At 39.1% G+C, this 26,495-nt stretch overlaps 1 long non-coding RNA gene across 13 annotated transcripts in view; it reads left to right on the top strand.

Moving 5' to 3' along the window:
* Positions 1-26,495, top strand: part of LOC109252505 (uncharacterized) — a 278,187-nt gene that overhangs the window by 41,832 nt on the left and 209,860 nt on the right. The window contains exon 3 of one of the 13 annotated variants that reach the window (XR_002074050.2): positions 1,555-1,697. The exons of the other annotated variants lie outside the window; for them this stretch is intronic. This is a non-coding gene — a long non-coding RNA (uncharacterized LOC109252505). The remainder of the gene's footprint in view (positions 1-1,554; positions 1,698-26,495) is intronic. 13 annotated transcript variants of the gene reach the window in all.

The raw sequence follows: 26,495 nt of genomic DNA on the forward strand, positions 1-26,495 counted from the left end.
CTCCACAATGAGAACTCACAGGCTATCATCAATTCTAGAGGTAAGTCAATTCAGAACTAGAGGGGTAACTGAGGAGAAGCTGGGTCCCTGTGATGTGTTCTGTGGAAAATCACATAGCTACAGATGTAAACTGTAAATCTTTAAGTGCTTCCCACAGGCCATTTATAGGGTGATTGTGCATTGGGGCCGTGGGGAAAGGGTATTTTCCAGACCTTCCATATAAGATACTCTGGGTTGAGGTTGATCATTAAATACCCATTATGCCATTGTGACCCACCCACCAGTCAGTGCGGGGGCAATGGAGTTGTATAGATGGCATCATTCTTAAACAAGTTACTATTATGAAAAACTTCAAACCTGTTACAAAAAAATTTCAGACACATAGAGGTATAGAGAATGGTTATAGTGAAATCCTCATCCTCTACTCTAACAATTATTAATATATTTTTTTGTCTAACCATACTAACACATTCCCCCATGTATGGGAGAGTTCTAAAAAGAATTTCCAGACATCACATTATCTATAAACACTTTATTATGTACCTCTAACAGATAAGGAATATTCATTCGTTTGTTTGTTTGTTTATTTATTTATTTATTTATAATCTCTACACTCAATGTGGTGCTCGAACTTACAACCCTGAGATCAAGAGTTGCATGCTCTTCCAGTGGAGCCAGCCAGATGCCCAGGACTTTTTCTTTTTAATGTAATTGCAATATCATGAACACATTGAAAGAAATAACTATAGTTTCCTTTTTAAAAAATTTTTTTAAATGTATTTTATTAAACATTTTTTTAATGTTTATTTATTTTTGAGAGAGATAGATAGAGCATAAGCCTTGGGGGGGGGGGGCAGACAGAGAGAGAGGGAGACACAGAATCTGAAGCAGTCTCCAGGCTCTTAGCTGTCAGCACAGAGCCAGATGCAGGGCTCAAACTCACGGACCGTGAGATCATTCCTTAAGCCAAAGTCAGATGTGTAACCAACTGAGACGCTCAGGTGCCCCAACAATAGTTTCTTAATATTATCTACTGCACAGCCCACGTTTGAATTTCCCCAAGTGCATCAAAAAATGACTTTTTTGATGATTTGGTTGAATCAGTACCTAAATAAATTCCTGATATATCTCAAGCGTCTTTAATCTATAACAGTTCCCTCTCCCTACTCTTTATGATATTTGGTGAAGAAACTGGGTCATTGGTCTTGTAGACTTTCATTTATTCCAAAAGTTTCCAGTCTCCCTCTCAGTACCCTCACCAAGTCAAAATGATAAACTAAAAGCTGTGCAACATTTCTGAAAGTAATTGTGGAGATTAGGGCCATATTTTTTATTTAACTTACTTATGTCATTGACCCAAAGGCTAGGTCGATCTTGGAGAATGACCATGAGTTGTCATAAACTTAAATAGTGACACCATTATAGCTGCTCTTCAGATATGCTATCTTTCTTGGAGTAAATCAGGAAAGTCTTGCCCCTTGTTTGTAGCTACTGACCTATCAAAAAAATTCCTATCTCCAATAGTAAAATCTAAAGCATTTTTTATTTTTACAGAGGGCCCAGAGTAACCTCTTAATAGACCAGGTCGACTCTCCTGCTCTTTGTCGTAATGTACTAGAGGCACCTTGCTCGTCTTGATGTCCTGCGGAAAATTACACCGATCCATTGCATTGATGACATTTTGATAATCAGATCTGGTGAGTAAAAAATAGCCAATGACTTATGTATCTTAGTAAGATTTTGTGTGTCTGTGGGTGGGAGATAAACCCGACAAAAATTCAAGGTTTTACTATATTGGTTAGTTGCTAGAATTCTAATGTTCTGATGTTTATCTGTATATTGCTTCTAAAGAGAAAGTCAAGTTATTATAGCTTGAACTGCACACCGCAATTTTGGGATTTTGGGTGGGCCTTTTTGGATTTTGGAGGCCCTATAAACCACCTTTGTGTATGTTACTCTGTTTCATTTACTGACTTGCTTAAAAGGCTGTTATTTTTTTTTCAATGAGGCTGTTGTTTTTGAGAGGAGACCTAAAGAGAGCTCTATAGAAGCTTCGCACAGTGGTGGGAGCTGCCTTACCACTTGCACTTAATGATTCTTGTTGTGTATATGGCCTTCAGTAAAGCCTCAATAGGAGGATCATTGTGTATTGGCTTTCCCACCCTAGGATTTCAGATGAAACTCTGACCTTTCCTTCTGTCAAGACTCTCTGTGTGATAAGCAGTTTCCGCTTTGCTATGGGGTCCTTAGAAAGACAGGATAGCTGGGGCGCCTGGGTGGCTCAGTCGGTTAAGCATCTGACTTCGGCTCAGGTCACGATCTCGTGGTCCGTGAGTTCAAGCCCCGCGTTGGGCTCTGTGCTGACAGCTCAGAGCCTGGAGCCCGTTTCAGATTCTGTGTCTCCCTCTCTCTCTGACCCTCCCCCATTCATGCTCTGTCTCTCTCTGTCTCAAAAATAAATAAACGCTAAAAAAAAAATTAAAAAAAAAAAAAAGGATAGCTGACCATGAGATACCAAGGGACCGTGAAATTTGAGAAGCTCATTATTGTCTGGCGTTTTCTGATCTACCATATCCTAAACTGCATAGAAGCGATCCATTGTTACGAAAAGTGGGTCTAGGTTGGAGCAGCTCCAAAGGGTGCTAGTAACTTTGATGAAAAGGTGGCTCAGATTCTCATGGTACCATTTTCTCCTCACCACCTTTCCTTCATCTCATACATACGGCCTCTTGGGGAGTTGCCTATGACCAATGAACAGAAGAGGAAACATTGAAAGCCTGGTTGACATGTGAGTGTGTCTAATACACCGGCACCAGCTGGTAGCAGAGAGTTAACGTATTTGTACAGATTTGGTTAAGAGTGCCTCTCTGGTCACTGGTGAAGGGGAACTTCCTTAGGGGCAGAGCTTTCACAGTACATCTGGTGCTCTTCTGCCCTTAGAAAAGAAGGTGGTCTGAAGTATAGATGGGCATGGGGTCACAGGCCTGCTAGCAGATTAGCTGACTCCTCAGGGTCTTAGACAAACTGGCAGGTTCATGACAAGAAAGTCTTAGAAAAAGGGAATGTCCCTCCTGAGCCGGCTGTCAGTAATGAGGTGGCAGGATGTCCTGTGCTGTAGATGTCAGCCTTTACCAGCCATAGTAGTTGCTTAAAAGACTCATTTACAGAGGTGCCTGGGTGGCTCAGTAGATTGAGTGTCTGACTTCAGCTCAGGTCATGATCTCGCGGTTCGTGAGTTCAAGCCCCACATCGGGCTGTCTGCTATCAGCACAGTGCCCACTTCAAACGCTCTGCTCCCCTCTCTCTCTGCCCCTCCCCTGCTCCTGGTCTCTCTCTCTCTCTCTCCAAATAAATAACCATTAAAAAAAAAAGACTCATCTACAAAGTGGGCATGCATGGCATGAGGGACGAAGTTATGCGTAGGCTTAACAGCATAGACTCTCTCTTAACAAGGCTAATCAGACTGTTGCTATTGCTGAGTGGTCAACCTGTCTGCAGCACAGGCCAACACTTTGCCCTCAACATGGCTTCTTCTTCAGCAGAATCAGTCCGCCACCCAGTGATAAATCAAATATGTTGATTGAGGCTATCCTTACAGGACTAACGTTCTGGTTGCAGATTTGGTTCCCTTCACACGTTTCTTCTGTCAGTACTCCCATCTACTATTGAGAGATCCACAAAACGGCATGTTGTTCCTTACAACATCATCTGTCACCAAGAAACTCATTTCATAGTGAAAGAAGTATGGCAATAAGTTCACGCCCATGAGATTCATTGGTCTCCCACTTACTCATGATCTAAAAGCAGGTGGACTGATAGAACAGCAGAACTGATAGAAAGGTATAAAATCTGAGTTACAGTGTCAGCCTGAAGACAGTGCTTTGTGATGTTTTAGTGCTCTCCCGCAGGAAGTAATCTACGCTTTATTTCAGTATTGTTTTTATTCTTCCCTTACAGTCAGGATATATAATCTGGGAACCCAGAAGTGGAGTTATGAGTGACTCTTCTCACTATTGCACCTGAGAATCTAGAATTTCTCCTTCTCATTTCTGCAACTTTGGTCTTAGTGAGTTGGGACTCCTATTGCCTAAGGGATGGGTGTTTCCATCAGGTTATACAGTTTTGTTGAAGTAAATTAGAGAGAATGCCCCGTTGGCCATTTTAGGCTCTCCAAGGCACTGAAGCAGCAGGCCATGATGCCTGATCACTATTACCAAAGGGAAACTGGGTTATTGTTTTACATGGGGGGTAGGGAGGGCCTGGTCTGAAAGGTAGTCACTGGGCCACCTCTAGCATTTATCACTACCTGGCATACTACATATTTGTTTATTGTCCCTCCTAAACTGTAAGTTCCATAAATATGGGGGCTCCACCCACCTTGTTCACTGCTGGATCCCTGGCTCCTATAGTTTAGTAGTTGCTTAATAAACACTTGCTGCGTCAATGGATGTGCACCGGTGATTCCGTCAACGGAGTTAAACTTTTAGACCCTGGAGTCTGGGTTTTTACCTAGGTTCTGTTACTTTTACCTTCTGACCTAGGTGAATTTGTGAGCTGAAACTTCCTCTACATTAGTTTTCTCACTGGTTCAGGGACTACCACTACAAGTCTGAATCTCTTCATAATCTAAAAGGCTCTGAAAGCCCTAAGTTTTTGTATGTTTGCCATAAATTTATTTAGAGGCACAACTTGACCTGATTTGAATTGATATGAGCTACCTATAGGTTTTTTTTTTTTTTTAATTTTTTTTTTAACGTTTATTTATTTTTGAGACAGAGAGAGACAGAGCATGAACAGGGGAGAGGCAGAGAGAGAGGGAGACACAGAATCAGAAGCAGGCTCCAGGCTCTGAGCCATCGGCCCAGAGCCCGACGCAGGGCTTGAACTCACGGACCGTGAGATCGTGACCTGAGCTGAAGTCGGATGCTTAACCGACAGAGCCACCCAGGCACCCCCCTATAGGTTTTATTGTCCCAATTAGTGTGAATATTCATAGATTTAATTAGAAATTTTAACATGTTTACAGCGTGCTTCTGTGGGACCCGTGGTTTTTATGTCTTTGATGGCACATACACCTTCATCCCTTTCTAAAATCTGAAAAATAATCTGAGTTTCAAGACACATTTGGCTTTGGGGTTTTTGATTATGGAATTACGTACCAAGAGTAGTACCTACCTTATTAGGCTGTTGTGTAGATTCAGTGAATTAATATATGTGAAGTGGTTAGTGCCTGCCACACAGTGAGCAATGAATGTTAACTGTCACTGATGTTTAAGACCCATGGTTTTCTCTGACATCGTGCTGGTGGGATCCCTTAAACTCCTTTCACATCATAGTTGAGACTGGTTTGTATCTTCACTCTGGGTAATGTGTATTGTGCTTCTTTTCTGTGTCGGAGGGACGGGAGAGGAGGACAGCTCATTTGGATTGTGGGAAGCTACTTTTTGTGAGTCTGGTTTATGCTTCTGCTTTTGTCACTCCAGTTTGATCCAAAGCCCTGCCCAGAGTCTACTAGAACTATGTGAGCTGATGTCTGAGGCCTGGAGAGATAACAAACATGGGGTGAATTCTGGAAATTATTCCTCACCTGGAGATAAGCTTCACCTTCTTTACTGCTTCTTCCCAACTACTGTTCATATGGCTGAACTAAGATCAGACCTGTGGGCTGGACTTACAACCTCATCATCTGCGGGGAAGGAGGGGTTCAACACCCAGGGTTCTTTGTGCCTTTTTCACCCTGGGCCTTTAGCACTTTCTATGAGCTTGTTTTACTTCTCTTCTGTTCATATTTCTTGTTTTGTTTTGTTTTGTTTTTGGTGTTCTGTTTTGCTGGATGCATATATTTTGTTGGATATAATTAGCTCTAGGTCACCGTGAATAGCCTGTCTTTTCTTTGCAGTTTTGTTTTGAGCAGGAAAAAAAAACTCAACAAGATACAAAATAGACAATGAGCTCTGGAGATTTTTTTTTTCCTGCTTCTGGGGGAACACAGGTTGATTTTTACGTTTTCTTTCTTTGGACTTTCCACAACTTTTATCTTCTTCCTACACTGGAAGTATTCTTTTTATATGTATATTTAACTTTTTCTTCTTTCTCCCTCTTCCTTTTTTCCCTTCACTATTAGTAGATACACTACTTCCTGGAATAATCTCTCTCTCCACCTCCTCCCCCTCTTCAGCTTATGCTTTTCACAGAGTAGGCATAAGGCTGTGTCTCTTCTTATGTTTGATTGCTACTGGTTTAGTTTTTTTAGGTCTTGTTTTACTTAAAATTTGTAAATTTATTTAGTTGTGGTGGGAGAGAATCTGTGATAGTGTCACTCTGCCAACTTACTCTGAAAATCTCATCAACTACATGATCTTTTATAGTATAAAGGTATGTTGTCCTCTAGGGCAGTTTGTAGGAATTAATGGGTCAGGATAACTAGACATATGGTAGTTAAATCTTTGTGTGCAGAAGGGAGTCAGAAGATGCCCGCAGAGCTGAGCTCTTCTAAGTGCCACAGTGAATGATTTCCATCAATTCAGGAGCACTGATTGCATACATTCTCATTGTTTTCTCCTCTTTTCTGCTGGATACAGCAGATAAAAATCCTAATGACTGGGCTGCTCAGAGAATCATTTTACTTTTTTTATTTTTATTCTTTTAAATTTTATAATATTTTCTTTCATTTATTTGCAAAATTTTTATTTAATTTAGTTTTCAAATTTACATCCAAGTTAGTTAGCATATAGTGCAACAATGATATCAGGAGTAGGTTCCTTAATGCCCCTTACTCATTTAGCCCATCCCCTCTTTCACAACCCTTCCAGCAACCCTCTGTTTGTTCTCCGTATTTATGAGTCTCTTATGTTTTTGTCCCCCTCCCTGTTTTTATATTATTTTATTTATTTATTTATTTAAAAAAAATTTTTTTTCAACGTTTTTAATTTATTTTTGGGACAGAGAGAGACAGAGCATGAACGGGGGAGGGGCAGAGAGAGAGGGAGACACAGAATGGGAAACAGGCTCCAGGCTCCGAGCCATCAGCCCAGAGCCTGACGCGGGGCTCGAACTCACGGACCGCGAGATCGTGATCTGGCTGAAGTCGGACGCTTAACCAACTGCGCCACCCAGGCGCCCCTGTTTTTATATTATTTTTGTTTCCCTTCCTTTATGTTCATCTGTTTTGTCTCTTAAAGTCCTCATATGAGTGAAGTCATATGCTTTTTGTCTTTCTCTGACTGCCTAATTTCACTTAACATAATACCCTTCAGTTCCATCCGTGTAGTTGCAAATGGCAAGATTTCATTCTTTTTGATTGCTGAGTAATATTCCACCATATATATTTGTGTGTGTGTGTGTGTGTGTGTGTGTGTGTGTGTGTGTGTCTTCTTCTTTATCCATTCATCCGTTGATGAACATCTGGGCTCTTTCCATCCTTTGGCTATTGTTGATAGTGCTGGTACAAACATTGAGGTGCATATGTCCCTTTGAAACAGCACACCTGTATCCCTTGGATAAATACCTAGTAGTGCAATTGCTGGGCCGTAGGGTAGTTCTATTTTTAATTTTTTGAGGAACCTCCATCCTGTTTTCCAGAGTGGCTGCATCAGTTTGCAATCCCACCAGCCGTGCAAAAGATATCCTTTTTCTCTGCATCCTCGTCAACATCTGTTGTTGCCCGAATTGTTAATGTTAGCCATTCTGATAGGTGTGAGGTGGTATCTCATTGTGGTTTTGATTTGTATTTCCCTGCTGATGAGTGATGTTGAGCATTTTTTCATGTGTCGGTTGGCCACCTGGATATCTTCTTTGGAAAAGTGTCTATTCATGTCTTCTGCCCATTTCCTCACTGGATTATTTGTTTTTTGGGTGTTGAGTTTGGTAAGTTCTTTATAGATTGTGGATACTAACCCTTTATCTGATATGTCATTTGCAAATATCTTCTCCCATTCTGTCGGTTGTCTTTTAGTTTTGCAGATTGTTTCCTTCGCTGTGCAGAAGCTTTTTATTTTGATGAGGTCCCAGTAGTTCATTTTTGCTTTTGTTTCCCTTGCCTCTGGCGACGTGTTGAGTAAGAAGTTGCTGTGGCCAAGGTCAAACAGGTTTTTGCCTGCTTTCTCCTCGAGGATTTTGATGGCCTCCTGTCTTACATTGAGGTCTTTCATCCATTTTGAGTTTACTTTTGTGTATGGTGTAAGAAAGTGGTCCAGGTTTATTCTTCTGCATGTCGCAGTCCAGTTTTCCCAGAACCATTTGCTGAAGAGACTGTCTTTATTCCAGCGGATATTCTTTCCTGCTTTGTCAAAGATGAGTTGGCCATGTATTTGTGGGTTCATTTCTGGGTTCTCTATTCTGTTCCATTGATCTGAGTGTCTGTTCTTGTGCTGGTACCATACTGTCTTGATGATTACAGCTTTGTAGTATAGTTTGAAGCCCATCAGAAAATCATTTTAATTCTTCATGTCAGTATCCATGTATAACATAGCCTGAAAGGACTGCCTACTTTAAAACATACATTCTACACATCATTCATTATACACGTTTTTGAGCACTTACTGTGAATGAGACACCTACAGATAGAGCAGAAAAATGAAAGAAACCGGAATTGCTGCCTTCATCCTGCTTCCAGCCTGTTGGAGGGAAACAGACAATAGACAACATGAGTACATTATGTCGCTTATTAGAAGATGTAAGAGCTATAGAGAAAAGCGAATCGAGGAAAACCAATAGAACTGGAAGCAGAGAGAGGGTTATGATTTTCCCTCTTTGAGGCAGGCCTCACAGGGAAGGTGACATCTGAGAAAAGATTTGAATGATATGAGGAAGCAAGTCCTGTGTATTTCTGGGGGGAAGAAGATTCCAGGCAGAGGGAACAGCAAGATAACACCCCCCCCCCCATTTTTCCTCCTCTTTTCTGCTGGAGATAGCATATAAAAGTGTTTTAATGAGTGGGTCGCTCTGAAAATTGTTCCAGTTCTCCATTTCCTATCTATGTAATATATAGCCTAAAGGGGCTGCATACTTTAAAGCAATTATTAACACTTGTAATAAAATTTAAGTATTCCTTTCGGCTATAAGAGTCAGTATGCATGCGTGAGCAACTGTCAATAAATATATGTTCTGATAAAGTTAAGTGGGTGCTTGTTCTTTGAGTTAGCATATAGAGGTGACCAGTTACAAAGCCAAAGAAGGCCTGAGTGGCCATTGGTGGAGATATGCATCCAAGAGTTACGGAAAATCTGCTGAATTCTTTCAAGGAAAAATTTCTTCCCTGTTTCTATTTGTGTCTTGTTCCCTCTTTTAATACTCAAATAGCGGTCTGGGTTTGAATTGTGATTTCCTCTCTAATCTCTGCACTGATCTCTACTTCATGAAGCAGAGCGACGTGATCTAAAAGGCAACAAACTTCTATTTCAGTGAGCTAGATGTTTTTATCAGGTAATTTCAATCTGAAAGTAAATTGTTCTCTGGAGATTATGTCCTTATTGCTGGTAGGGATTTTTTTTTTTTTTTCGAGAAAGGATTTAACAAATAACTTCCAACATATGCTTAGTTGTATTTGAGAAAGACATAATAAAACAGTCTTTGGGATTTAGAACAATGATCTAAAAATAGCTGAGACTGTATTCCCATTTGGAAAAAAAATCGCTATGCAATGATTTTTTTTTTTTCTTCTCATTCTGAGCATTGCATAAAGCAAAGCCAATTCACAACAACTAAAGTATATTCTTAAAGAGAAATCTCAAGTCATTTTCAGCTCAGGCCTCTGGAGACCTCATTATCCTGCCATTACAAACAGACCTGCGGCAAGCTGTTTATGCCTTTCTGCTAGTGAGTTAAGCAAATGTCACAGGGATTGCTATGCAGATACATCTACTAGTCGCTGGCACTTACACGGATGTGCCCAGGTATACCCTTACTGGATAAGGATGAGTAGACATACAGCACTTAAATTTTTGTGTGCAGAAGGGCGTCAGAAGATGCCCATAGAACTGAGTCCTAAGTGCCACAGGGAATGAAGTCCATCAATTCAAGCTTGCTGATTGTATACATTCCCATTTTTTCCTCCTCTTTTCTGCTGGATACAGCACATAAAAGTCCTCTAATGACTGCTCAGAAAATTTTTTCAGTTCTTCACTTCTTTCAAATCTGCAGTATCCATGTATACTATAGCTTTAGGGGCTTCATACTTTAAAGCATGCATTGACTCTTTATGGAATTAACATGTTTTGGAAAACCTGTGTTCTCATTTAATGGCAACTTAAATTGATGCAAGTTTTACATCAGTGATTCCCCAAGGCCATACTCCTGAGCAGGTATATCAGAATCACAGATGTTTATGGGTCCTTTTGAAAATTCCCATGTTCTCACTGCTGTTCTGCTTGTGTCCTTACAAGGGAAATGGGGGTTCTCACCTCTTGTTTTCGTGGTGAGTAATAATCTTCATTGTGGAGCATTACTATTCTAGAGCAGAGAATATAGTGGCCCACAGAAATGTTGGAGACAAAGTTGAGAACTATGAGGAGCCTTCCTCTTCTGTGGCCCTACAAAATCAAGTTTACACTGCAGTCTTAGGGTAGTTTCTATACTGCATTGGTAGTCTTCATTCCTATGTCTATCTCCTCCTCCTAGGAGCATGTTGGGGGCAAGAATGGGAATTGCTTACATTGTAACACCTTGCATGTAGCTGTTGTTCAATACATATTTATTGAATGGATGAATGACTAATTTTAAAAATACAATAGTATTTTGAGGGATCAAAGTAGTATCAGATTATCCTAGTCTTTAAGGAATTTCATATCTAATTAGCACAATAAAACATATATATGTAAGGAAGAAAAACAAATTTTGGGTTAAGACACAGAAGTCTAAGGAGAATAAATTTCATTAAATGAGAGACCATGTTATTTAGCTGAGTGTGTTGATAGATTTCCATATGCAAATGTAGGCTTGATACTGATTTTGAGAGTTAGGACTGGAGGGAATTGTTTTACTAAACTTGATGAAAACATAGTTTCTAGAAGGTGTTCCAGAAAGGAGGGGGATGGGATTGAGGCTGTCAGAAAGTGGGTGGGCGAGTTGCCTTTTTGGACTGTTGTGATGTAGACCCTGCTTGGTCTTACTAGCTGTTTTGTAAGGACTATTAGGTACAGATTGATAATTATGTACATTTCTTGTAGAATATATATGGATATCCGTATATATAATATCCTTGTGCCGTTGTGCACACAAACACATTTCTGAATGAATAAGGTGCAAAACAGCAACTGACTAGATATTTATGTAATTGTGATATACATTTCTTGTTTTCCAAACTTTTGGTTAAGTCTATCAAATCTTATATGAGTGGAGTTTATTTGCCTATCATGGGTTGGTTTTGCTTTGTGGACATCAGGCAAAGGAGCTGAGTTCCACATCTGAATTAACCAGGGGCAGAACAGGAATGTCAAGGATAGGAGAGGAAGATAATCCACACACAACTACTTGCACAGAAGAAAGAGTTCAGAGTCAGAGATGAATATAAGCATAAGAGCCACCCCTCCCAGTGGGGCCCCTGGGTGGCTCAGTCAGGTAAGCGTCCTACTCCTGATTTCGACTCAGGTCATGATCTCACAATTTGTGGGATCAAGCCCAGTGTCGGGTTCTGTGCTGATAGTGCGAAGCCTGCTTGGGATTCTTTCTCTCCTTCTCTCTCTCTGCCCCTCCCCTGCTCATGTTCTCTCTCTCTCTCACTCTCTCTCAAAAGTACATAAATAAACCTTTTTTTAAAGCCATCCCCAGCAATTCACCAGAATCTTGTGGTGTGTTAAGGATTGGCAGGAGAAGGGTTTGAGACACGCCAAGATAGATCTTAATGGGTAGAAACGCTCTATCTGACATCTGAGTTATAGATACGTTAAAAAAAGGAACGAAAATCACTATGCGATAGATTACAAATGTCAGGTGAATGACAGATGGAATGAATAGTGGAGGAGTTCAAAGTGGGGGAATTCATTTGAACCGAGGCGAACGGGAAGGTTTCTTGAAGGAATTAAGATTCACCTTGGAATCTTATGAAAGGGAGAAATGAATTTCTGATAAGGGTTCTTGTTCATTCAACAGATAGATACCCACTTATTTGTTTGGCTCCTAGAATTTGTCAGGCAGTATGCTAGACCGTCCATATATACAGAGTGTTAAGATATGATCCTTCTCTTCAAGAAACACAAATCTCAGGGTGAAAAGTTTCATAAGCAAGTAATGGCAATGTCTGCCAGGGTGATGAGTCAGAAATGTGGAAGAACACACATGTGGGGATGACGCCTTCTGCTTACGTTGTTTCAGGTAAGATTTCCCTAAGAACTTGCCATTTGGACTGGGCCTTGAAGGAAACATAGACTATGACTAGGTAGAGCATAAGAAAGGGTGTTTTAATCAAAGAGAAGGATGTGAGCAAAGCTAGGAGATCTGAAGTCCACAGGTGTGTAAAATATGGCAAATTCTAATGTGGCTGGGGTATAGGGGGTGGGTGTGCCAGGAGAAGGCTGGAATGTCACTCTAGGGCAAGGCTGTGAAAAGTTTGAATGGTGTTATTTATAGGGAGAAGGAACCTTCACAGGTTTCTGAGCTGGAGTGCATGATGGCATTTATTTTGGAAGATAATTGAATTTGGGAGAAGGATGACAACAAAATAGGAGAAATTGATGGCTAACACTTGCATGGTATTTACTTTGTGCTAGGAACATTCTAAGTGTTTCATACATATTAACTACTCAACACAATGCCAAGAAGTAGGTTCTATTATTAACTCCATTTTATAGATGAGGAAGCAATATAGGTTCCATAGCAAGTAAGTGATGGGATCAGGTTTGAGCTCATTGGTCTGACTGCAGAGTCCATACTGTTAAATGTTACAACAAATTGCCTCTTAAAGGTACAAAACCAAAGCAAATTCCAAGGTAGAGATCATGAAATTCACAAGTAGGACAATTAAAATGGGGATGGAACCCAAAACCACTTCAGGGAGTGTGGCAGAAAAGAGGGGAAAAAGATGAATCGGTTTCTTGAGTTGCCTTATCAATGGTGAAGATATTCACCAAAAAAGACATACCAGTTTACTCAAGAAAATAAGAAAAGCACAGCTTTTCAATAGCTTGTGATCTTTATGCTCTCAACAAGCATCTGACCAAATTGTGACATAGATACATACTACTATTTCAATGTATATGGACAACCTCAAATTCACAGAAATGTTGATACTACAGCTATTGGATTAAATTTAAATCTGTGATACACAATACACAAAAATTCAAATACAAAAGGGAGGTTCAGTTAATCAATCAACCATTTCATTGTTTGGTGTCATGTTAACAAGAACATCTGGAAGACTGAATGAGTTTCACATTTCATATCGTTTCTTTGCCATTTTGTAGCTGCTACATTTAAGAAATGAGGCCAACCTCAGAGATATGTATGCAAAGAAGCCAGCAATAATAGCATCTGTGGCTGTTTCTGGATTGTAAAACCATTTTTAGCCCCTGGCATGTGCATGTAGATTGCAGAATTTTATGAAATAATAAAAATAATAATGCTTCATATTGATACAATGCTTTGCATAGTTTTCAACACTTTCCCAGAAAAAAAAGACACAAAAATGAATATGCATTCCTAAATGATTAGTGATATGGCAGTATGACTGACTCTCTAATGTTTCTTTATGTGTTTCTTGAATGTCTCTAATGTATTTGGAACTGAATAAAAGGGAGTTCAGTAGAGTCAAATAACACGTGTTTATTTCTTGTGTATTTTCAAACCAGCTGGGGGAATGTTAAGGTATTTTATTTCCTACACGCTGACCTATTTAGAAGGTACCTTCCCTTTGCGGAGCTCTGTGCTTACATAGACAATGCCAAGAGGTAATTTCAAGTTCAGATTTGTTGCTAACGTGCTTTCCTACTTATTTAGTTTTGAAATTTGTTTATTCATCCAGTGTTTGTTCAGTTGGTTCTGTGTAGAATAGTATGGTGTTGGGGAGTTTTCATGTGATGCCACCGGAGGACAGGGATCCCTCCTGTTTATTCACGATGGACCCTAGGGCACACAGATGGACAGAGGTGTGCTAAATGAATGACTCTGTGTGATGACAATATGATGAATATTGGGGATGCTTATCTAGATACCTATTTGGAGTATAAACCCATCACTCTTAGCCACAATATATTGTATGCGTAGATACATAGAATATGATATAACTTAGGTGAAAGATGCCTTTGTTTCACATCAAATATTCAAGAAAGGATATACAAGTAAAATTTTCATCCTTATAATGTTTAAAGAATAGCATCTGATCATTGCATTTTTTGTATAATGATATCAGCAAGAGCCACCAGCTTTTTTTTTTCTTTTTCTTTATTTTTTATTTAAATTCAAGTTGGTTATCATAGAGTGCAGTCTTTGTTTCAGGAGCAGAACCCAGTGATTCATCTCTTACATATGACACCCAGTGCTCATCCTGAAAAGTGCCCTCCTTAATGCCCGTCACCCATTTAACCCGTCCCCCTACCCACCTCCCCTCCAACAACCCTCAGTTTGTTCTCTGAATTTCAGAGTCTCTTGTGGTTTGCCTCCCTGTTTTTATCTTATTTTTCCTTCGCTTCCCCTATGTTCATCTGTTGTGTTTCTCAAATTCCACATACGAGTGAAATCACATAATATCTATCTTTCGCTGTCTTATTTTGCTTAGCATAATACCCCCAGCTTTTGAATGTCTGCCCTGCCATGCACTTTGCAAATAAAAGTGCTAAGCGTTTACATTTTTTAAATCAAATTCAATATCTATAGTACCCAAATGAGAGTGATAATTATTCTTGTGTTATAGATAAAGAATACAAAGCTTAAAGAGATTGAGTAACTTTCTGGAAGTCATACTATCGCAAGTATGGAAATCTACAAAAGAACGCAGCCTTGAACGCAGCGGCCCCAAAGGCTGTCCTTTTTACTTTACTACAACAACCATGCCTGGGGGTTAACACCATCTCAAGAGACCCAGCAAGATTTGAGGGATCAGGATTGAAAGAATTTTAAGGAACCAATCCTACTAATCAGAATATAGAGGCCATTTACAGGCTGCTCTGAATGAAGCCAAGCCCTCCCAAAACAGTGCAGTTGTGATTAGTATTTACTGAAGCTTACCTCCCCACATATCTGCACTTAGCCATTTACTCATTTACTCATTTAGTGAGCTAGGAGAGGGTAAATTATTTGCAAATACAATTGTATGCCAATGTACAAACAACAGTGAAAACAAGCCATATTTATGCCAATTGACTTAAATTCTATTTCTTTCAGTCCAACTCTACACATAACTATTAATTGAACATCTATAATGTGCAATTTTATTGTGCTCAGCACTGCGGCAAGGCTTAGGAAACAAAAGAACCATGGTGGTTCCTCTTCTTAAGCTTGCTGGGGCAGAGTAGGCCAGCTGTTCCTTGCCTGTCCTTTTTTGCATATCCACAAGCCATATGTGTTCAGCTACCTTCTGGCATCTTTACTCAAAAAATTCTAAACCCAAATTGCAAAGCATGGGATAGCTCTTTTAGTTTAGAACAATAACATAAGACTTAATGAGTGAAATCTCCATACAATGGTATGTTCAGGAGAAAATCAGAGAAGTAAACCAAGAGATTGCAAGAATGGAAATACACAAAAGAAAAAAAAATAATCTGAGAGTAAGAGCAGGATTGAAATATAATTGGGATTAGAAGTCACATGTGATTTGTGGAAATCTCACAGGGGAAAAACTTGAGCTTATAAAATTCAAGTTCAAATTTGTTACTTAATTTTTTTAAATCAGATCTGTTTGTTTGTTTTTCATGAGATGCCATTTCTGTCAGACAGCAGAAAACTAAATTTGTTCACATTCAGGTAAACTTGGTTAAAGTAATGACTAATCTGGTTACACACTCAGTCAAGTTAAGGTTTTCCTTGCTTCTCCGTATTGGATTGTGTTTAAGTTCCAGAAGGTTTATAGTAGCATCGACAGCATTAGTGAAGAGGAGGGTCTGCTCCTTGAGTGTTCTCTGCCTATCTTGGTCAATGCCACATGGTGTTTGTTGATGGTTTTTAGCATCTTCTCCCAATGCCAAAAGTTCCTGGATTCCAGGTCCAAGTGCTCAGAAGTTTCCTCTTTCAAATTGCAAGACACACACTCCCAACCTTATGTACTTCCTCTTTGAGGGCTTAGGAACTGTCTTCCTGAAAACACTGTAGCATGGCCATGGCTTTGCTGGCCTCCTCGTAGGCTCACTTGTCTAGATGACTTAGTCAGCAGAAGCCATCTTACTGTTCTAGGGCCATGTTGGATGGAGCCTCCTTCGTGAAGTCTTTCTAGGCTTTGGGAAGCCTCTCTAGGCTGCACTTTGGGAAGGGAGGCACATACCTTCTCTGTTCTGGGATACCAGCAAACTTATCTGGCTTTCCTGTAGTTTCCATACCCTAGGCTCAGCTCTTTTCAGGGGCTGAGGGGCAGGGCCCTCCTTCTCAGAGAACCATAAAGAGTTAGTTCACTTTCTTTCTTCTTTTCTGAAAATTCCCCTCACTAGCCCAGAAATCTTTTCCTTCTAAGAGGTTGGAAAAACAGAGGGGGCAGCTATCCTTTCAGCCTCTGTTTATGGGTCTTTCAGGATTTTGGCTCTTTATGTTTAAACTCAAGCTTTTGGTACTCAAACACCTTATTATTAAAAAAAAAAAAAGGTTGATACTTGCAAATCAAAAATGCCATGGCTTTCAAGCTACTTTTTTTTTTTTTTGCTCCGAGTTCCAAAATCTATTTATAAACTCAACTTACTCTTAGGTTCTCAGCTCTATCTTTTCACTTTCTATCTATCTTTTCACTTAGGAAACAAGTGCCAAGTGATTCAATGGGTAAAAGGGTTGGTTTTCACAGAATTTTATTTCTCCACATTTAAGTCCACGCTAAATGTTTTTATCCCTGTAAAGAGTATGCTCTTCCCCCATTCTAAGCATTATTCCCTTAAGAAAATGGGGTTTCCCCATTTTCTGTCCCGTATCTGCTTCTTCAGATGTGTACTCCCACATATAAGGAAGTACATGGAAGTGATATCATCTTCTGCCCTTGGTACTAAAGCATTATGTGGGAAACCAGTTCTGGGTGAAGTTCTTACCTCAAGTATAAGCACTTTTTACTGAAGAATCTCCTTTAATTTGATATTTTTCCCAAGTGACTCAGATGTGAAGGTAGGGAGAGCTTTCCCTAAAGAGGGAAAGAGGAGCAGAACAGCAGCCTTTTTAGAAAGGTAGCAAGCACATGGTTCTCCTGGCCTTCTAACACAATTCCTTACTCTGTGCAGTCATGGCCCTGGCTTTGAGCCCCAGTTGTCGGTTTCAGGTTGGAAATGAGACCCAGTTAGCCTTGGCTCTTGTGGAACAATTTGCCCTATACGTCCCTCTCTGGTTTCCTGAAATCTCATAAACCTACTAAGATCTGTATCATGATTCACAATATTCCTACAGGAAAACAAAAAGAGAAGAACTTGCCTTTTAAAAACTCTTAGCAGCTCTTTGTCAACATTTCTCTGACAAACGTAGGCTTTGCTTAATGCTTATGGAATAAAGTAGGGATGCTGGAATTGTTCAGTCCTTTCCAGGGGGTGATTTAATTCTTTCACCATTTCAGAATATTTTGAATGCTCGGTTAAATTCAGGTTTCTCATAGCCTACACGTTTCTATCCAACTCCCAAAGTAGAAGAGAAAAGTTTATGCTCTGTCAGAGCATCAAGGGAGAAGGACTTAGCGTGAGAGGAGAGGGGTCTCATCCACGGGGCAGGTATTTGTGCCTACTGGCTTCCATGGAGAGTTTCCATCTCCTTTGACCTGTGGTCATTGATAGCCATCCAAGCTGCATCTGAGAGATGATGGACAAATTCTCATACTCCGTGTCTTACATATTGCAACCAGAAGGCCCTTTTGATATTCCCAATATCACTTCATACCATTGCACCTCTTGGCAATTCAAGGACATTTAATTCTACTCTTCTCTTTTCTTTCTCCCATATCCCCCAACTCTTTTTTTGTGTGTGGTGATGGCTAGATAGATGATTGATTGATAGATAGATAGATAGATAGATAGAGATATAATGAAATTTGCCATTTTAACAATTTTTAGGGTACAATTTAGTGGCATTAATTCACACATTTGTGCAACATCACACCAAGTATAAGTATTGCATCAAGTATAAGCACTGTTTACTGAAGAATCTTCTTTGATTTAATAGAAACTCTGTAGCCATCAAGTGGGAACTCCCCATTACCTTCTTCCTGTAGTCCCTGGCAATCTCCAGTCTACTTTCTGACTCTATGCCTTTGACTATTCTTGATATTTCATGTGAAGAGAATCAAATAATACTTGTCTTTGTGTCTTTGACTTATTTCACTTAGCATAATGTTTTTAAGGTTCATCCACGTTGTAGCATGTGTCAGGACTTCATTCGTTTTTGTGCCTGAATACTATCCTGTTGTTTTCTTTTCTTTTCTTTCTTTCTTTTTTTTTTTTTTTGATGTAATCATTAAAAATTCTTTAATGTTTTTATTTATTTTTGAGACAGAGAGAGACAGAGCATGAGCAGGGGAGGGGCAGAAAGAGAGAGGGAGACACAGAATCTGAAGCAGGCTCCAGGCTCTGAGCTGACAACACAGAGCCCGACACAGGGCTTGAACTCATAAACCGCAAGATCATGACCTGAGCCGAAGTCAGACACTTAATCAACTGAGCCACCCAGGCACCCCTATCCCATTGTTTTCTATATACCACATTTTGTTTATCTGTTCATCTGTTGCTGGAAATTTTGGTTGTTTCCACCTTCTAGCTGTTGTGAAGAAAGCTACAATGAACATTGGTGTGTAAATATTTGTTCAAATCCCTGTTTTCAGTTTTCTGGGGACACACCGAGGAGTGGAATTGCTGGGTCTGTGTATTGCTTTCTGAGGACCTTCCAGTTTTCCACAGTAGCTACACCACTTTACATTCCTACCAACAGTTTATGAAAATGTCAGTATCTCTGCATCCTAAAACTTATTGTTTTGGTTTCCACCTTCTAGCTGTTATGAAGAAAGCTACAATGAACATTGGTGTGTAAATATTTGTTCAAATCCCTGTTTTCAGTTTTCTGGGGACACACCGAGGAGTAGAATTGCTGGGTCTTTTGTGTTGCTTTCTGAGGACCTTCCAGTTTTCCACAGTAGCTACACCACTTTACATTCCTACCAGCAGTTTATGAAAATGTCAGTATCTCTGCATCCTACCTGACACTTATTGTTTTGGTTTGAGTTTTTAAAAAAATTATGGTAGCCATTTCAGTAGATGTGAAGTCGCATTTCTTTGTGGTTTTAATTTGCATTTCCCTAATGACTAAGGATGTTGAACATCTTTTCCATGTGTCTTTTTTAGAGAAATGCTGACTCAAGTCCTTTGTCCAATTTTTAACAGCTTTTATTGGAGAGAGGTTATGTTTTACAGTTTAAAAAATATATTCTGGATATTAAATCTTTACCAGACATACGACTGGAAACTGTTCTCTCCCATTTGTGGGTTGCCTCTTCACTTTCTTGATAATGTCCTTTGATGCACAAAAGGTTTTTGTTTTTGTTTTGTTTTGTTTTGTTTTGATGAGGTTAAATTCTTTTTTCTTTTGTTTGCTTATGCTTTTGATGCCATATCTAAGAATACTTTCCCAAATCCATCATCATAAGATTTACCCCTATGTTTTCTTCTAAGAATTTTGTGATTTTAGCTCTTATATTTAGTGTTTGATTCACTGTGAGTTAACTCAATTGACCAGAGATGTCTGGGTTTATTTCTGAACCCTTCATTCTATTCCACGGTCTATATGCCTGTCCTTATGCCCTGTCCTCCCAGTTTTATCTCATTTTGAACAGAGGAATTACTCTTAAGTTTTTCTACTTTGTTTTCAACTCTATTATTTATATATAGATTTTTGCCTTACTTAGGTTTTTGTCCCCAGATTTTCAAAGCCAAACATTTATAATTCAGTAATCTTTTTTTTCTCTCTGTCACTCCCTCTCTCAAAAAAAAAAAAAAAAAAAGAGAGAGAAAGAAAAAAAAAAAGATAAAATCTTGCTCTTTCAAATTACATATCCCTTGTCTTTGAAGACTATGGTCTCCACTAGGATTGTTTTAAAATCTATCTAGAGTCTAATTTAATTTTTAAAATGTCTTTGGGTTCAATATTCTCTGAATTCTCTAATGTCCTTCTTTCTTCATGGCAAAGGGATGTCCTGTGAGGCAATGGAGGCAATTTCAATTTTGAGGAGGGTAGAAGAGACCACTAGAGACTGCCTGGAGGTTGGGGGGAAATCTCAGTAATTACAGTGGATTTTGTCCTGCCGCATTGTCATTTGTATTGCTTTGGTGAAAGACCATAGGAACCAAAAGAGATAATCTCCTTAGAACAGAATGAGAGTTTCCAAAAAAGAATGAGAACAAGGAGGGAGAAAGAAAACCAGTAAAAGAGGAAAGGAAAATAGAGTATATGATTCATGGCTAGATGTTTTCTAGGACGCCCCACGAGCAACAGTGTCAAAGGTTTTAATACGAACAAAGAATTTAGTATCACATGATGTGAAGTTTAATAGAGAAGATTTTACAAGAGCACTATGGTCAAGAAACTAGTAATGAGGGAAAGCACTCCCATCTGATTGAGCCACTTGGGCAGAGTTTACATTCCAATAAGGCTATGATAGTCTAACACTGTTACATCTGCTTTCTATAGATCCCAAGCTTGCTTGTTAGCCTGTAAAATACCAGTGGATTAATTAGCACCTCTGTCTCAAGGACATGGTTTGAGGTCTTATGAAAGTCTCAAAGTGGAAACTGTTGAATTTTCTCACAGCATTTGTGATACTTTTAAATGATAAGTCTGGATCCAGAGTAACACTTACTTTGCATTTTTAAAGAAAGAAGGCTAAATAGCAATTAATGAAACAGTGAAAAATAAGATTTTTGATATCAATGAAAGGTATTTGCCTGGTCATCGGCAGTTACCATTCTAACATCTGAGACTGCTGTGTTATCCACCCACGTCTTCTCCACCCCTATGAGTCTCTGTAGGTGGTGCCTCAGAGAATATCAATGCTAAGATACTCCCACCTACTTGTGGAGAGTTTGACTCATTCTTTGGCTGGTCACCACTTGGAGAAAAAGAAGCTGCTATAAATCTTAGATGTTTAGGCATATGGGGGGAAGGAAAGAGAAAGGGAATTTAAGGAGAAAAATGAAAAATAAAATACTCATTTTCATGAAGAAGACTTTCCATTTTTTCCTGAATTTTCATAGAAAATATATAGTCTAGAGCAGAGGTTGTTCCCACGAGTTGATAGACTTCATAAATATTAATAGATAAGCTTCAGGAGTGCCCAAACTAAAGCAATAGCATAAAAATAGCTTTTTGCTTATGTGAATTTTGCTGGGTATGTAGATTTTTTTTTTTCTTACGTTTTCATGTGTTTCTGATTCAGAAAGCTAAGAACTGCTCTAGAGCAAGGGTGGGAATTAGGTTTTATCTTAACCACCAAAATTAATGTTTAAATAGTTTAATAGAGGGAGTCTAAGTTTCAGCAGAAAAGACTGATAGGCAATATCTGTCAAGTATGGGTATGGTGAAAGAAGTGGGTTGCTATTTCTAACGTAAAGTGGGTTTTGCTAGAAGACTCTGCAAGTCCTTTGTTCTTAACAGGATTATTTGAGAAACATTACTTAGAATACAGGGAGAATGCAAAACAAAAGTCATGCTCAGCTTAGTCTGTGACTGGGTTGTAAATTTGTTTCTAAAATACTTGATCATGGATTTAGGTTTTTTGTTTCCTTTTCTTGATATATTTTTTTGTATTGGAATCATTTGCACTTCTTGAGCAATATTTAAGACATGAATAAATGTAGCATCAAGTCATGAAATATTCCATGGCAGCAAATTTAGTTGCCGAATGCATGAACACAGCTCGTGATTAATTTAAAAGCAACTGTGAGCATGCATTAAAGACGAAAATTTCGCCCTTTGTGTCTATGATTGTGAGGGAACAAAATGGATAAAATCTGAAACTCTATTTCTAGTAGATTCATAATAGAAATGAAAGAAGCTCTACATTGAAAATGTAATGAAAATGAAAATAAAGAAGCTCTTAATATTGCCTAAATCACTGTCTGTTAATCATTTAAGTCTTCTGGGTAGTGTATACACATCCTCTTTTGTTCACTGAGGACTCTTGACTTTCTTGATGTCGGGCAGGAATCTAGACCTTGAGGAGGAGAAACCTTCTTGTCCTCATTCTCTTCTTCTAAGGGAAAGGGGAAAGTTGAGAGTGGACAAACATAGACACAGCTTACCTTTATTACATCTTTCATTCATAAGGGTTATTGCAAATGGTGCAGTACTACAAGGAATCTTCATTCTTCCCACTCCCCACTGGCAAAAGTGAGCACCCAGGACAGGCCCCAGAAGAGAAAATCCAAGCTTTTTATGGGAGGTTTCAGTTGTCCATCAAATACTTACTTATCCTAAACTGGGAGCAAGACATTGGGCTTGGTGGTGTGGACACAGATATGAGCCAGTCATAGGTCCAGTCTTCAAGGCTTTTCCAATCCAGTAGGAGACCTCAAATGTGTTTATAAATCACTTTAATAGGAGGTAGAACGCCAAGTGGCCATAAGAGAGTGTAGGTGAACTATTTTGTAAGTTCTGAAGGAGGTGACTTCAAGTATATTCTGCTGCCAGCCAGTCCTCCCAGTTTGCTTGCTGGCTTCATGCCATCAAGCCCATGCGTGTGTGGTGATGGGGCAACGACTCTTCTGGTTGGTAATCTGCTCTCTGCCCAGCTGCCCGAGTTGCCAGAAAATATCACCACTCACCTTCTGAGCCTTGGAGGAGAAAACTAAACTCAGCATGCTTTGGGGTATCGTAGGCATTTTACATAATTTGGGAATTTTTTTTAATACAGGGACTCTTGAGTTTGTCTTCATGGCAGGACATTTTAATGAATCATTGTCTTATAAAGCGTCATGTTAATTTTATTTTTAGTGGATCCAGGAACTGACTTGCTGTTTCAATACGTTAGCCTCTTCTAAGCGTAAGTCAAGGGATTAAAAAACAAAAAACATAAAAAAAAAGTGGTGTTGTTAGTAAGCACTTGCCTGTAAAATGTATTTAAAGCTTTTGGAAATGTCATATCTCTGATGTAGTCAAACTCTACTAATTGGAGGATGGGAAGGGAAAATGAGAGAAGTTTCAAATAATTGATACATACCTTAAAATAAAAATGTTTCTCCTAGAATATGGAAATTATTGCCCGGGATGGTTGATCATAATTTTTAATAGGAGTCTTACAACATAATGTTTGAAAACATAGTTCTTAAACTTATAACAATCACTAAACTTATAAATCTAAAACCAAAGCCCACTGAAGGAACTCAACATTTCTTGAGGCTTTGAGAGGCTCATACAAAGATGAAAGTGCTTACTATGTACCTGGGGGTGAGCCAAAAACCATCGCCTTTGAGTTCTAGGGCACTAAGAGAAAACCAGAAAACCAGGAAACTTGGAGAATGTCCTCCCCACCTTCACACAGTCCTTTGTACCATTCTCCTTGTCTTTCCTTTGGAGGCTAACTCCACCCCGAGACTGACAGTTTTCCTGTAGCTATCATTTGAAGGAATGCAAGACCAGTTTGTAAAGTGAGCAGAGGTTGCTGAGTCTAACTCCTGTTCATCATGACCTTTACGTTGTACATTTATGTTGGAAAACTGTTCAAATGAACAGAATCAACAGTCTGCAAACAATACAGTATAATTTGGCTTGGTTATCTTCGACCTTCTTTGTATGTCACGTTTCATTATTTGGCTTCTTTGGTAAACAGAATCTATTCAACCATTCATGTGTGTACATGGCAAGGAATATGTTTGCAGGGTGTTTGAAAGCTCAGGGAAAGTGATAAAGCAATGTTGTCAAACAGCTGCACAAAAGGCCTACGAAGTACTAAGCGAACCATCAATAAGTGAGAACATTGCTCTAAAATATATAATCAAAACATTTTTGACATGAAAACACTAAAACCTTAAATTCCTAGAATTCTTAGGACTCAATCACTTGGAATCCTAAAAATTTATTTAACAACGAAACTTCTGGAGACAAAAGGGACAAGACATTGATGACTCAGATTTGGATCCTCGTTCTGTTATTTATAGGCTCTCTAATGTTGGACGAGTCACGAATCTCTTTTTACTTTCCTACCCTGAAAAATGTCACTGACAGTACTGCCCTACCTAGCTTTCGGGGTTGCCACAAGGGTCAAAGAAGATAATGGAAGGGCTTTGCATGCTCTGATCCGCTGTGCAACTAGTATTTTTTTTGAGTGGGTCTTCTGCACAGGGGACAGGGCTCAATAAATGCTTAAAAAATACATGCATTATGATCCTTACACACTTGAAGCTTTGAGACCATTAAAAATCATGTTGATGTCAATAATCATCATGGTAAATTAGAAAGCTAGTTTAATATTATTAGGGGACAAAAAAACAATAAGGGCAAAAGGAACCATAATGTGGTTCGGTTTCTCCAAACATCTGTAATCAGATCGTAGATAAGAATGTCATGCTGACAGGCAGATATGGGATTAAAGAACTATCTCAATGACTGAGCAATGTTTCAACCTAAATCCAAAAGCCTCTAGTTATATGTAATAATTTATTTTCTTGTGCTTAAAAAAAAAGGCAATTTGATCTACTGGTCAATACATTTTTTAAGCACCAAGCCATGTGTGTACATTATTCCATTGGCCCTTTTCCTAGATGGGTGTCAAGGTCAAGGTTTTAGGAGGTCATTGGGGAAAGGCAGAAATAACTTAGTCTGGATTCAGACTAAGTTTTGGAGCTGAACCTATGGATGATTAAACAAGGGAGTCCTGACTGCTTCATTTCTCTAGTAGTTAGTTATTTTCTGATGAAAAAAATTCAAAAATATTAGGAAGCTTGCATTTTCAGGAAAGAACTGTTATATGTTTATGAGTATTCTTTCCATTGCCACAGGTTGTTCTCAAATAAGAGAATTTTTTCTGGAAACAATAGAAATGCCAATTCAAATATCGATTGTGGTTTTTTAAAAAAAATTTAAAATCTTATCGATATCAGCATTTACCCTCTAATTGATGATAATATTCAGACATACATATCCCTTTTGAAAAAGTCCCTAGATTGTTGAATCACTATATTCTACACCTGAAACTAATAACATAATGTATGTTAATTATGCTGGAGTTAAAAAGAAAAGAAAATAGAAGCTTCTTAAAACCTCAAAAAAAAATTTTCCCAATTTCATCCACCCAGTGCTAACTTTGCCACAATTTCCAATGAACGTGAATTTGTTTAACACTCAGCAGGATCTCAGGCAGAATTCCACACTTACTAAAGAGTTAATCATGGCAGGCCCCTCTGCCTGCCTCACCTCAGACATTCCTCTGAGATTCAGTAGACGTTCTGCTACCATTTTCAAAGTCCTGATAGAATTGTAAACCATGAAAGTCCAGGTGTGTATTCATTAGCACTCTCTCTGGGAAAATAAATGCAATATGATCTGATTGTATTTCACGGATACAACTTTGAACTTGTGCAGGTTTATTCCAATTCTGAGTTGTTTTATCGCAGTAAAATCACTCCTGAGTTTTCACTGACAATTCAAAGCCACGGCTATTTTTCTCAAGAGGTTCATGGCAATCCCCTCCCTCCTCAAATTGTGCTCCGCTGGCCTGGGTGGTTGCAAATGGCACCTCTCTACAGGGACTCCTTGGTTTACTACTCTAGCAATCAGGACTCTCTTTGCTGGTAATTCTAATAATCAACTGTTCCTTATATTCCAAACGACACGGCACATAAACACCTTTCATGGCCAGTTTTAGGTAAATCACAAAAATCAAGCCCCAGGGACTCACTCAGATGGCGAGTAGTGAGCAGGCAGTAAAATGGAAAAATACGAAGAGAACCTTAAGAGATTGAATCTGAAAGGGTCAGAGGCCCCATGCCAAATCAAATTCATGTTGAGAAGGTTTGTTCCGGTTGTTCTTAGGTCCCAATTTGTCCCTCTTTCTCTGCCCTGTGCCTTGTAGGTTTGTCGCGTTTTATCTCCGATCTTTCTTTTCTCTTACCTTCCTAAGTTGCTTCTCCGAGGCTCCCATATGGCCTCATTTTGTGGACAGGAGAACGATTTCATCAGCTGATTTTCTTATGGTGACAAAAATCTGGTTCTAATTTTTAAACTGTGATCATTTGTATTTGACGCGACCAGGGGTAACCATAAGGTAGAGGGTTTCCTCTTTGGCGAGTGGAAGCTCTGAGCTGAGTTCTGGTCCAAAGTTCCATGAGGCACTCGGTGCCTTTTGCTATAAAGAGGGACTAGAAATAATCCACGAGGTCATTGGGAGGATTAACCATCCTAATGTATGTGAAAGC

This window comes from Panthera pardus, unplaced genomic scaffold (assembly GCF_024362965.1).
Source record: "Panthera pardus isolate Hobbes unplaced genomic scaffold, ASM2436296v1 HiC_scaffold_17, whole genome shotgun sequence".
NCBI classification, from domain to species: Eukaryota; Metazoa; Chordata; class Mammalia; order Carnivora; family Felidae; genus Panthera; species Panthera pardus.